The sequence below is a fragment of the Trichomycterus rosablanca genome, chromosome 6 (assembly GCF_030014385.1).
Source record: "Trichomycterus rosablanca isolate fTriRos1 chromosome 6, fTriRos1.hap1, whole genome shotgun sequence".
Classification (NCBI taxonomy): Eukaryota; Metazoa; Chordata; class Actinopteri; order Siluriformes; family Trichomycteridae; genus Trichomycterus; species Trichomycterus rosablanca.
The window spans coordinates 50,821,683-50,835,130 of record NC_085993.1 but is presented as its reverse complement, the minus strand read 5'-3'; positions in this window follow the sequence as shown (position 1 = coordinate 50,835,130).

The following is a 13,448-nucleotide window of genomic DNA, read 5'->3' as shown; positions in this document are numbered from 1 at the left end:
TAATCCGGAGGGAAAAAACATCCCACACACACACGGTTTTATTTCACGTCCCCTTTAATGTTCATTTTCAATAAGACGGGGTCTCTCTCTCTCTCGCTTTGTAGGATTTGGGCTGGTTTAATGAACCCAGTTTCCATGACAACCCCATTCCTCGTTTTTTCTCGTTCCAGACCCGAATAACCGAATCAGATTTTCTCTTTTCTTTCTTCTCCTCCCCGTTTCGACATCAATGCAGCCAGGCGAAGCTTTGAGGGCCGCGCCGGGTCCCGTCTGAAGCCGGTTTCTGTTGCCGTTTCGAGCTGGTTTTGACGCCGAGAGGGTGTAAAACTTTACCCACATCGAAGAGAAGAAAGGTGATGTGAGAGTTTGAAATGCAAACAGCGAGAACAAGAACAAACAGATTAAATCATATTTATAATGTTTTAATATATTAAAGAAAATGATAAACTGGTAAACTAAGACATGAAACAAATCTATCTATTTCTGCGGCTACTCCCGTTAGGGGTCGCCGGCGGATTGTGATCCGCATTATTGATTTGGCACAGTTTTTACACCGGATGCCCTTCCTGACACGACCCTCCCTATATATCCGGGCTTGGGACCGGCACTACAATGCACTGGTTTATGCATCCTAGTGGCTGAGTACCTAAAAGACAATTCAGTGTCTCCAATCAGCCTGACCACATGTTTTTGGACTGTGGGAGGAAACCGGAGCTCCCGGACGAAACTCATGCAGACACGGGGAGAACATGCAATCTTCGCACAGAAAGGACCCGGACCACCCCGCCTGGGGATCGAACCCAGGACCTTCTTGCTGTGAGGCGACAGTACTACCCACCCAGCCACCGTGCCGCCCCAAGACAAGAAACAAATAAAAACAATAATTAACCAACTAACTAACAAAGTAACCTGAATCAACAAATCAAACTAATAAACCACCAGACCTAACCGAAGTAAGTACAGCTGTGGGCTATCAACTGAAAGGTTGAGAGTTGGAATCCCAGCTATGCCATGCAGCCACTGTTGGGCCCTTAAGCAAGGCCCTTAACCCTGTCTGGTCCAGGGGTGCCATACATTGGCTGACCCTGCGCTCTGACCACAGCTTCCAAACAAGCTGGGAAACGCAAAGAAAGAATTCTGTTGTACTGAACACGTGTATAGGCGGCACGATGGCTCGGTGGGTAGCACTGTCACCTCACAGCAAGAAGGTCCTGGGTTCGATCCCCAGGTGGGGCGGTCCGGGTCCTTTCTGTGTGGAGTTTGCATGTTCTCCCCGTGTCTGCGTGGGTTTCCTCCGGGAGCTCTGGTTTCCTCCCACAGTCCAAAAACATGCAGTCAGGTTAATTGGAGACACTGAATTGCCCTGTAGGTGAATGTGTGTGTGTGTATGTGTGTCTGCCCTGCGATGGACTGGCGCCCCAGACAAACAATCACCTAACCAACTAACACTAGCAAGTGTTATAGTGTTTATAACATATAACAAACAACCTGATCAAAAATAACTAAAGTACTTCATCTGTCACCAACAGATCTAAAAATCTAATAACTAACACACCAGCTATCCAGCTAGCCTTGTTTCTAACAAACTGATAAACCACCAGACCTAACCGAAGTAACCAGTTAACAAAACAACAAATGGACCACAACACCAACAACAAGGTTCTTCAAAGTAACTCACTAGCCAGACAATTATCAAACCATGAACTAACTAACCACCCAACATCCCAAAAACAAACTGATCACTGAACTATTAAACCATCAAACTAAACAATCAACTACCTAAGTAACAACTAACACTTTGCAAGTGTTATAGTGTTTATAACATATAACAAACAACCTGATCAAAAATAACTACAGTACTTCATCTGTCACCTACAGATCTAGATAATCTAATAATTAACACACCAGCTTTTCAGCTAGCCTAGTTTCTACTAACTAAACTAAACTAATACCCAAACTAATCAACAAGACATCAGACCTATTAACAAACCATTAACTAACAGATCAACCAACACCCCAAGAATGACCAGTTAACAAAACACTAAACCTGATAAAAAAAAACTACCTTACAGGTCACCAACAGATCTAAAAAATCTAATAACTAACACACCGGCTATCCAGCTAGCTTAGTTTCTAACAAACTAATACCCAAACTAATCAACAGACATCAAGACATCAGACCTAATAACAAACCACTGAACTAACAGATTAACCAGCATGCCAAGCCTCGCCGGGCAAGTAATAACTGCCAGCTATTACAACCAATGACAAGCCAGCCAACCAGCTAACCAGCCAACCAACCAACCAAACCAACAGAAATATACTACTTAAGAATTTAAACAAAACATTTAGACTATTACCAGAACAACTAACTAACCATTCCACCAATCAATAAATCAATAACTAGCCTACCAACTGCTAAACCATATAACTAAGCAATCAACCTATTTAATCAATTGACCAACTAACTAATTAACCAGCCATTCATTCATTGTCTGTTTTACCACCACTTTATCCTGGTCAGGGTTGCAGTGGGTCACCAGACCTCTACACAGGCATACACAGGCATTTTTAGTGTCTCCAACTAACCTGACTGCACGTCTTTGGACTGTGGGAAGAAACCTACGCAGACACAGGGAGAACATGCAAACTCCACACAAAAAGGACCCGGACCGCTCCACCTGGGAATCGAACCCAGGACCTTCTTGCTGTGAGGCGACAGTGCTACCCACTCCACTACCAAACAAAAAACTATTAAACTAACCAATTAACCAACTGATGAACATAAACACCAAGATAGCAACTGATGTCCAACCGAAAATGATATAAATAATATATATTTTTTATATTTTTGTGAATTCTGGGATTCATTTTGTGCAGAACTGGTCCAACTCGCACGAAATCGTTGAGAAATAATCCGTCTTTGTGAGGATTTTCCTCGGAAAATCTTATTGAAGCTCTGGGAGCCGTATATCAGGGTTCTGTAGTAAATCATTCCTCACTGAAATTCCGTTCCTGTGGCGTAGCTGAACATCCTTGACGAGTCTTGCCATGGCAGTAATTTAGGAGGAACATATGTACCGGACTTATATAAAGTTCCTCTCCGCTCACTGTGTTTTACTCTGGGCTCTCGGCCACGAGCGCGATGGATAAAACAGCACGACCGGACAGACGGCTGCGAGCAGAACGGCACGTGGTGTAAAAGAAGGTCTGTTTTCTTCCTGTGGTAACTATATAGGAAGAGGAAACTCTGAGCCATTATATTATAGCGGATCTTGTTGTGCACGGTTTAAAATGGTCAACCGGGTCTAAAACTAACACACCGCTGGATAACGACTGGACACAGAAGCATATTAGGATTTAAAAATACGTCAAAAGTGAATCTAAATCCATTCGTGTTGATTTTTTGGAAAGTAAAGGTGGCACAGTGGTGGCTCACCTCGCAGCAAGATGGTCCTGGGTTCATTTCCCAGGTGGAGCAATCTGAGTCCTTTCTGTTCCTTTCTGTGTGGAGTTTGCATGTTCTCCCCGTGTCTGTAAGGGTTTCCTCCTTGTACTCCGGTTTCCTATTTCAATCCAATGACATGCAGTCAGGTACAAGTGTGTGTGTGCGTGTGTGTTTGCCCTGTGATGGACTGGTGACCTGTCCGGCGTTTCCTACCTCTCGCCCAGTGTATCATACCCACCGTGACCCTGACCAGGATACAGCGCTGGTTAAACAGACAATGTATGAATAAATGAATGAATTTGGAAAGCATTGTTGGATTGTTAAGTTCGAATCTCAGCTTTGCTATCAGCCGGCCGGGCACTTACACGGACACACGGTTGGCTGTGTGTCTGTAGGGGGAGGGACGATGGCTGAAACAGGGTTCCTCATCGCTGGGGTGAGCGCTTACGACTGTCTGCCCATCAGAGACGTATTATTTAGCAGGACGCAAGGGGGCGCTACACTAACAATATACCACCAGGATGGCGGCGAGGCTCAACGTTTCTCCAGACTTTTTAGGCTTTTTTCTTTTATATACAGTGTATCACAAAAGTGAGTACACCCCTCACATTTCTGCAGATATTTAAGTATATCTTTTCATGGGACAACACTGACAAAATGACACTTTGACACAATGAAAAGTAGTCTGTGTGCAGCTTATATAACAGTGTAAATTTATTCTTCCCTCAAAATAACTCAATATACAGCCATTAATGTCTAAACCACCGGCAACAAAAGTGAGTACACCCCTTAGTGAAAGTTCCTGAAGTGTCAATATTTTGTGTGGCCACCATTATTTCCCAGAACTGCCTTAACTCTCCTGGGCATGGAGTTTACCAGAGCTTCACAGGTTGCCACTGGAATGCTTTTCCACTCCTCCATGACGACATCACGGAGCTGGCGGATATTCGAGACTTTGCGCTCCTTCACCTTCCGCTTGAGGATGCCCCAAAGATGTTCTATTGGGTTTAGGTCTGGAGACATGCTTGGCCAGTCCATCACCTTTACCCTCAGCCTCTTCAATAAAGCAGTGGTCGTCTTAGAGGTGTGTTTGGGGTCATTATCATGCTGGAACACTGCCCTGCGACCCAGTTTCCGGAGGGAGGGGATCATGCTCTGCTTCAGTATTTCACAGTACATATTGGAGTTCATGTGTCCCTCAATGAAATGTAACTCCCCAACACCTGCTGCACTCATGCAGCCCCAGACCATGGCATTCCCACCACCATGCTTGACTGTAGGCATGACACACTTATCTTTGTACTCCTCACCTGATTGCCGCCACACATGCTTGAGACCATCTGAACCAAACAAATTAATCTTGGTCTCATCAGACCATAGGACATGGTTCCAGTAATCCATGTCCTTTGTTGACATGTCTTCAGCAAACTGTTTGCGGGCTTTCTTGTGTAGAGACTTCAGAAGAGGCTTCCTTCTGGGGTGACAGCCATGCAGACCAATTTGATGTAGTGTGCGGCGTATGGTCTGAGCACTGACAGGCTGACCCCCCACCTTTTCAATCTCTGCAGCAATGCTGACAGCACTCCTGCGCCTATCTTTAAAAGACAGCAGTTGGATGTGACGCTGAGCACGTGCACTCAGCTTCTTTGGACGACCAACGCGAGGTCTGTTCTGAGTGGACCCTGCTCTTTTAAAACGCTGGATGATCTTGGCCACTGTGCTGCAGCTCAGTTTCAGGGTGTTGGCAATCTTCTTGTAGCCTTGGCCATCTTCATGTAGCGCAACAATTCGTCTTTTAAGATCCTCAGAGAGTTCTTTGCCATGAGGTGCCATGTTGGAACTTTCAGTGACCAGTATGAGAGAGTGTGAGAGCTGTACTACTAAATTGAACACAACTGCTCCCTATGCACACCTGAGACCTAGTAACACTAACAAATCACATGACATTTTGGATGGAAAATGACAAGCAGTGCTCAATTTGGACATTTAGGGGTGTAGTCTCTTAGGTGTGTACTCACTTTTGTTGCCGGTGGTTTAGACATTAATGGCTGTATTTTGAGTTATTTTGAGGGAAGAATAAATTTACACTGTTATATAAGCTGCACACAGACTACTTTTCATTGTGTCAAAGTGTCATTTTGTCAGTGTTGTCCCATGAAAAGATATACTTAAATATCTGCAGAAATGTGAGGGGTGTACTCACTTTTGTGATACACTGTATATATATATTTTCTTTATACATTTTCTCCCTTTTAGCGCGTCCAATTGCCCGATTGCGTCACGCTTCCTCTCCACCAATGCCGATCCCTGCTCTGATTGAACGAAGCTAACCCACGCCCCCTCCAACACGTGGGCAGCATGCCGTATGCATCTTGTCACCTACACTTTGACGAGTGCAGTGCAGCTCAGCGTTGTGTACGGAGAGACACACCCTGAGAGCACTCTTTTCTCATCTCTGTGCAGGCGCCGTCAATCAGCCAGCAGAGGTCGTAATTGCACCAGTCATGAGAGAGAGACCCCATCCGGCTTAGTCCCGCCCATATCTGAACAACAGGCCAATCGTCGCTCATGTGGACGCTCAGCCTCAGCCGGCAGGTAGAGCTGAGATTCGATACGATGTATTCCAGATCCCAGCTCTGGTTCCAGCGTGTGACTATGTATGCTAAATGCGATATGTTATACGTCAAAGGGAGCACGTATCAAACAAATATACCCTCCTTGAACGCGGAAGATTAATCAACTATGCTAAATAAATAAATAAATAAATATGGATAAATAAATAAATCCTTAACCTTCTTCATGCTTCTTTCATTGTGTGTTTTGTATTACTGGCTCTGATTACACTTTTAAATCTAAAAGCTAATTCGGTGATCGAGGTTTTGGTTAAAATACATCAATAGGGTGGAATGAAGAAAGATTCGGGTGGTAGAACGGCCCTCGGTGCGACTCCCGACTCCGCCCCGGGCCGAGCCTGTCTGAGTGGAAACAGACCCAGAGAGACAAAGAAGCCAGTAAGCGAGAGGGGTGCAGATAAAGAGGACGAGAGGCGAAGGACAGACGGAAGGTAAAAGCCGAGGTAAGAGGGGGGAAGTATATCCAGGATAAAAGTACATGTACCGGTTTAGCCCTGAACCCCCCCTCCCAAAAAACAAAAACATGTGGAAGCCATTACAGTCCTGTATGACATTCTTCCTCTCCGGGAGGGTCGGGGGGAGATGGATGGTCTGCTCCTGCTCAGTGGATGGAGGAGTTCTGAGCTTTAATACTTCATCTCCAAATCTTTAATCCTGAAGATCATGGGCGTCTAAATCTCCCCATCGTCCCGTCTGTAATAGAGACAGAGCGGGACCGTCAGTCGTCCTCAGAACCGAATATTAAAAACATCAAAACGTTTGTGTGTGTGTGCTTGACCGGCCTGCCTGCGGTCCAGATCTGTCTCTTATTGAAGAGGAGTATCAGACCGCGGACTGTCACTCCACTCGCAAACCTGCAACAACCTATCTACCTGTCTGTTTTCTATCTATCTATCTATCTATCTATCTATCTATCTATCTATCTATCTATCTATCTATCTATCTATCTATCTATCTATCTATCTATCTATCTATCTATCTATCTGTCAGTTCGGCTGTATGTGTATCTGTCTGTCTGTCTGTCTGTCTGTCTGTCTGTCTGTATCAATCTGTCTGTCTGTCTGTCTGTCTGTCTGTCTGTCTGTCTGTCTGTCTGTCTGTCTGTCTGTCTGTCTGTCTATCTATCTATCTATCTATCTATCTATCTATCTATCTATCTATCTATCTATCTATCTATCTATCATCTGTCTGTCTTCTACCTGTCTGTCTTCTATCTATCTATCTATCTATCTATCTGTCTTCTACCTGTCTGTCTGTCTTCTACCTGTCTGTCTGTCTGTCTGTCTGTCTGTCTGTCTGTCTGTCTGTCTGTCTGTCTGTCTGTCTTTTATCTATCTATCTGTCTATCTGTCTGTCTTTCTCTATCTGTCTGTCTGTGTGTGCTTGACCGGCCTGCCTGCAGTCCAGATCTGTCTCTTATTGAAGAGGAGTATCAGACCGTGGACTGTCACTCCACTCGCAAACCTGCAACAATTACAAAAGCCTCATTAATAGGAACGCGGAAGGAACACAGGGGTAAACACGCCCCCTGTCCCATCTTTTTTGAGTGTGTGTGTGTCCTGTAATGGACTGGCGACCTGTCTGGGGTGTTTCTCGTTTCCCAGACAATGAATCTGACCCACCGTGACTCTGATCAGGATGAAAAGGATGGCAAAACAGACAAAAAATGAATGAATTCGAACCCTCAATCTTGTGATTGACAGCCCAAAGCTCCACCCACTAAACCACCGCTGTCCCTGACTTACTGTTTTATACCACGTTTAAATCAGTTACCAGTTGCGTCCAGCAGCCCAGTTGACCACTTAAATAAGCAGGCCAAAATAATTGACCACTTGAGGAGCTGAAAAGGCGTTTTGTTCCCGTCCTCCGGTCAGGTCAAGGTCATCGGACCCAGACAGCTCTGCTTTATCTAGCGGTCAAACACAGAGAGACCTATAACAACAGTTCACATGCACTAACAACCGAGGGTTTGTCATGTTTCAGGGTGTGTGTGTGTGTGTGTGTGTGTGTGTGTGTGTACCTGGTAACTTTATCCTACTTGCGGTTTCGACCTTTTCATCCCGACACAAAGCCGAGTAACCCGTCACATCACACGTGTCACATGACTCTTTATCTTCCAAAATATCCTTTTTATTAATAGACACAATAAATTTCACATCAAAGGGGATCTGACTTTTTGGACACACACTATACGACCAAAAGTATGTGGACGCCTGAGCGCGAGCTTGTCCGACGTCACGGACGTCTGTGTGATCTTTCCGGCTAGAACAACAGCCGCGCTTCTGAGAAGGCTTCTCACAAATTTGTGCCCATTCAGTCAAAATAAGACAGAATTTGTATGGCTGGGCACTGATGTGGTGTTCCAGTTCATTTCAAAGTGGTTCATTTCATAGAACGCCTTTATTTGTCATATATACAGATACACGTGTACAGTATAACGAAATTCTCATATGGCACCCCTGGAGCTCAAGGGCCCAACAGTGGCTGCATGGCTGAGCTGGGATTCGAACTCTCAACCTTTCAGTTGATAGCCCAAAGCTCCTGTTACGACTGTTGTTTCTGAAACACATGAATTCATTCATTTAAAGGTGTGTCCTAATACTTTTGTTCTTATATTGTATGTTGACATATAGAGGCTAAATAATGTACTTCAAAACTTTATATCTATATCAATCTATCTACCTGTCTGTGTTCTACCTGTCTGTCTTCTATCTGTCTGTGTTCTACCTGTCTCTCTTCTATCTGTCTGTCTTCTATCTATCTGTCTGTCTTCTACCTGTCTGTCTTCTATCTACTGTATCTGTCTGTCTGTCTACTCTATCTGTCTGTCTGTCTGTCTGTCTACTCTATCTATCTGTCTGTCTGTCTGTCTACCTATCTAACTGTCTGTCTGTCTATCTATCTGTCTGTCTACTGTATCTATCTGTCTGTCTGTCTATCTATCTGTCTGTCTGTCTATCTATCTGTCTATCTGTCTGTCTGTCTGTCTGTCTGTCTATCTATCTATCTATCTATCTATCTATCTATCTATCTATCTATCTATCTATCTATCTATCTATCTATCTATCTATCTATTGATCTGTCTGTATGTCTATCTATATAAAAACGACATGAATTCAGCTGTTGTGTTTTGACTATTTGTTTAATAAATGAGGATTTACACCTGAAAATCAGCATATAGGACTATAAAGTACCACAGTAAAACCTTGACAGAACTGTGACTATGATAAATCCTGATACTCATACAGTTACTACAGTACTTACATGTAATATAATTTTAATAAAGAATTTGTTTAAAGGTGTTTAGGAACTGTATGGAATGTATATTATATTTTTATCTTGACTTTAAATGTGGCTACACTTTATTAATGATTTCTATTGTGTGTGTTATATTTTCTGTAGTTTAATGTGACCGGGCTGTTAGTACTAGTAAAAAGCATTTCACAGCTAGTCGTATCAAGTAATCACACCATGTATCACAAATAAACCCTAATTTGATTTGATTTGATTAAAAGTCGTACTTGCTACTGTACCTGTTAGCTTACAAACAGTATTTAGGTAAGAACTAATGGTGAACCTTTGTGTCGTAACGATTACACAGCAGTGTTATAAACCTGTCACGCCGGGTGCCAAATACTGTCACAAACATGTCTGATATAAATCAGAAATAACCTGCTATTAGTAATTAAATGTAATTACAATGTTCACGCCATGGCCCTGCCGCTCGTGCCGCAAGTAACTGTTACAGTCAACCATGACAAGCACGACAACCGGCATGACAGGTTTACTGCGTGTCTTACTTATACAAACCACATTTCCAGAAAAGTTGGGACATTTTGTTAAATGCAGTAAAACCTATGAGAAAGAAATGATCAACCTAAATTTACTGTATAAATATAAACCATGGACTTCCAAACTACAACTCAAGAGGTTATTTATTTATTTATTTATTAGGATTTTAACGTCATGTTTTACACTTTGGTTACATTCATGACAGGAACGGTAGTTACTCGTTACACAAGATTCATCAGTTCACAAGTTTAATATCAAACACAGTCATGAACAATTTAGTATCTCCAATTCACCTCACTGCATGTCTTTGGACTGTGGGAGGACACCGGAGCACCCGGAGGAAACCCACACAGACATGGGGAGAACATGCAAACTCCACACAGAAAGGACCCGGACCGCCCCACCTGGGGATCGAACCCAGGACCTTCTTGCTGTGAGGCGACAGATAGATAGATTAGATAGAAAACACAGATAGAAGACAGATAGAAAACACAGATAGAAGACAGACAGGTAGATAGATAGATAGATAGATAGATAGATAGATAGATAGATAGATAGATAGATAGATAGATAGATAGATAGATAGATAGATAGATAGACAGATAGACAGACAGGTAGCTAGATAGATAGATAGATAGATAGATAGATAGACAGATAGACAGATAGACAGATAGACAGATAGATAGATAGATAGATAGATAGATAGATAGATAGATAGACAGATAGATAGATAGATAGATAGATAGATAGATAGATAGATAGACAGACAGACAGACAGACAGACAGACAGACAGACAGATTCCCGGAGGAAACCCACACAGACAATTTTGCATGTCCCAGCTTTTTATGATTTGGGGTGGTAATTAAGTATTAAAGTGTAAAAAACTCAGAACATGAAAATCTTTCACCTTCTCCTGGTATTTCGAGGCCATTTCTGTACATTTCAGCTGCTCCTGGAATGTAGGAGACACCATTATGAATGTTCTTTCATTTATTTGTTTATAAATACCTCAAATCAGAAAAAGTTGGGACAGCATGGAAAATGCAAATAATAAAAAAACACAGAGTTTCTTACATTTACTTTGACTTTTATTTGATGTCAGACAGGATGAACCTGAGATATTTCATGTTTTATCTGCTCAACTTCATTTCATTTATTAATAAACATCCATTCCTGCATTTCAGGCCTGCAACACATTCCAAAAAAAGTTGGGACGGTAAAGCATTTACCACTTTGTAATGTTGCCATTCTAAATGCTGATTCATCTGATCACAATATACGTTTCCACTGTGTGATGGTCCATCCTAGATGCCTCCGAGCCCAGAGAAGTCGACGCCGCTTCTGGACATGGTGAACATAAGGCTTCTTATTTGCACAGTAAAGTTTTAAGTATCATTTGTGCAGTAACTCTGTATTGTAGAGCTTGATAAAGGTTTGATAAACTAATCCCTCACCCATGTGGTTATATCAGCTAGTGTTGAGTGGAGGTTCTTGATGCGGCGCCGTCTGAGGGATGGAAGATCACGAGCGTTCAGATTAAGCTTGCACCCTCGACCTTTACACACTGAAATTCCTCCTGATTCCTTGAATGGTTTAATGATATTCTGCACTGTAGAGGGAGAAATATGCAAATCACTTCCAATCTTTCTTTGAGGTTCATTGTTTTTAAACATTTCAATCATTTTCTCACACATTTGTGGACAAACTGGATCCTCTGATCATCTTTACTCATCAGAGACTCTCAGCCTTTCCTGGATGCTGCTTTTGTACCAAATCATGATCAGAATCACCTGTTTAAAATCACATCATTATTTAGTTTTTTCACCTCATTACTAGCTCTAAATTGCCCCCGTCCCAACTTTTTTTGGATTGTGTTGAAATGCAGGAATGGATGTTTATTAATAAATGAAATGAAGTTGAGCAGACAAAAGATGAAATATCTCAGGTTCATCCTGTCTGACATCAAATAGAAGTCAAAGTAAATGTAAGGAAGGTTTTTATTTTATTTGTATTTTCCATACTGTCCCAACCATGGTGGGACACACCCTGAACATGGTGCCAATCTGTGCCTCAGATTATTATGATTGGTTATGCCTGAGGAAGAGGAGATGGATGGTCGAAGACCTGCAACAGACCTGCGCCACCCGAGTGCCCATTACAAACTTAACCAATCAATAAAAACGAACAACCTGTTTGAGTTAACATAATAATATGTGTCACGGCTGCAGATTACCAACCCCTGTTCCAAACCAGGCCCAGCAGTACACGTTTACAGATGTAGATTTTAGGATTTAGGGAGTAAGCATGCCTACAATTGCTCTACAAGTTTAGGGAGGGCAGGGTAAATAAGTCTAGACTGCCCTCTCATGGCCAAACAAGTTAAGGCAGTATGCTCGGTATGCTGTGGCACCTTTGCCAAACCACCGTCATCAGTTCGGTTGCAATGCAGAACAAGGTGCTATCGACCATGAAAACACAGGACACATCTAATTACAGTCACTTCATGACCCCCACAACTGCCCCAAACTCACTGTCCATTTTATCAGCTTTACTTACCATATAGAAGCACTTTGTAGTTCTACAATTACTGACTGTAGTCCATCTGTTTCTCTACATGCTTTGTTAGCCCCCTTTCATGCTGTTCTTTAATGGTCAGAACCCCCACAGGACCACCACAGAGCAGGTATTATTTAGGTGGTGGATCATTCTCAGCACTGCAGTGACACTGACATGGTGGTGGTGTGTTAGTGTGTGTTGTGCTGGTATGAGTGGATCAGACACAGCATCGCTGCTGGAGTTTTTAAATACCGTGTCCACTCACTGTCCACTCTATTAGACACTCCTACCTAGTCAGTCCACCTTGTAGATGTAAAGTCAGAGACGATCGCTCATCTATTGCTGCTGTTTGAGTCGGTCATCTTCTAGACCTTCATCAGTGGTCACAGGACGCTGCCCACGGGGCGCTCTTGGCTGGATGTTTTACTATTCTCAGTCCAGCAGTGACAGTGAAGTGTTTAAAAACTCCAGCAGCGCTGCTGTGTCTGATCCACTCATGCCAGCACAACACACACTAACACACCACCACCATGTCAGTGTCACTGCAGTGCTGAGAATGATCCACCACCTAAATAATACCTGCTCTGTGGTGGTCCTGTGTATCCATGTATGCGATTCCAATAGGCCAAAAGTGCATTCATGGTAAAGTAGCCGAACACAAACCTCTCAGAAGAACACAAAGTCTGGTCTCACATTTCCTAAAATACATCAAGATGACCCCCAAGACTTCTGGAATAACTGTTAGCAGTGGTATGAGTCAAGTGATCAGTAGATCAGTTCAAGCCTCACCGTCACCAACTTGCCACTGTTGGACCCCTGAGCAAGGCCCTTAACCTTAACAACCGGCAGGTTGGGCAATGATCGGCTCAATCGCTAGGAGGGTGCTGGAGGGAGTTCCTCATATCTGATGCAAGTATGACCTCTGCTGGCTGATCGATGGCTCTGTACAGCTGAGATGAAGGATAACGGGAACAGTGACTCTCCATGTGCAGGCTGATCCACATATGAACTCACTCGC